We start from the raw sequence: 1,179 nt of genomic DNA on the forward strand, positions 1-1,179 counted from the left end.
TCCTCCTCCTTCTCCCTCTCTCTGTCTCTCTCTCTCTCTCTCTCTCTCTCTCTCCCCCTCCTTCTCTCCCTCTCTCTACCTTCCTCCCTCCCCGCTCCCGCTCCTGGCTGTGACGAGGTAAGCAGCTTTTCACCATGTTCCCTCTGCCATTCTCTGAGGCTTCGTCCCATACCCAAAGAAAACAAGCCAACAAACATGGATTGAAACCACCAGGACTGTGCACCACAGTGATCCTACCCTGCTCATACATGAATTCTGTCAGATTTGTTACAGTGAAACAAGCTGATGAAGAAAGTGTGCACTAGAGAAATATCGGTGTTGGCTTTAAAAAAAAACTTCACTGCGTATATGTTCAGGAGTGACTCAAAGTCTCTTCCACCAGTATTTCATCAATTCCTATTTTTCATCAATAGTTTCCTTACAGCATAATTTTAGAAATGATTTTCCCCCTTTAGGCTTATTGATACTAAATTTTGGCACAACATACTGTAATCCTAATGAAGAAGGTAAAACTACAACTTACTTCCTTTTTAAAAATAGCTTTAATCAGAAAATTTTCTGTATACTGAATAGTTCCTCTGGTGTGAAAACCTATAATAGTACGTAATATCCTAAGGAGATAACTGACAATGTGAAATAGGAAGAAAAGAGCTAAAGGTGTAGGGAAAGTGGGAAGGGTAGGGGAAAGGTAATAGGAGGAAAGAAAAAAATGAGAAAATGAAAAAATGGAAATGAAGTGTTTGTAAATGGGAAGGGAGGAGCGGGTAAAGGGAGGGCAGGGACAAGGGGAAAAAATGAGAACCAAGACCTGTCATGTAAAGGTACAAGATCCCAATAATAAATGTAACTGTACTGTATACCTAAAATGTACCAATAAACTCAATGAAAAAAAAAAAAAAGAAAACTTTTTGGTTTTTTGAGACAACGTCTTGTTATGTAGTTTGAGCTGTCCTTGAACTCATAGTAGTCCTCTTGCCTTGAGTGTTGGGATAACAGGTTTGCACCACCATATCTGGCTGTAGATAAATTTAATTTACAAAACACTTCAATTTTTATTGTTGATGTTGTTTTGTTTCTTATCAGGAATGGAACTTGGGACCTTGCACTTATGAAGCAGGCAGTGGCATCACTGAGATAAATCCTCAGTCCTACTTCATTTTTTTTTTTTTTTTTTTTTTG

General features: G+C 38.6%; 1 protein-coding gene across 1 annotated transcript in view; it reads right to left on the reverse strand.

Annotated features, from left to right (window-relative positions):
• The window catches only part of Fstl5 (follistatin like 5), a 716,962-nt gene that overhangs the window by 335,277 nt on the left and 380,506 nt on the right, over nt 1-1,179 (reverse strand). The window lies entirely within an intron of this gene.

This window comes from Fukomys damarensis, unplaced genomic scaffold (assembly GCF_012274545.1).
Source record: "Fukomys damarensis isolate Sample0158 unplaced genomic scaffold, DMR_v1.0_HiC HiC_scaffold_38, whole genome shotgun sequence".
NCBI classification, from domain to species: domain Eukaryota; kingdom Metazoa; phylum Chordata; class Mammalia; order Rodentia; family Bathyergidae; genus Fukomys; species Fukomys damarensis.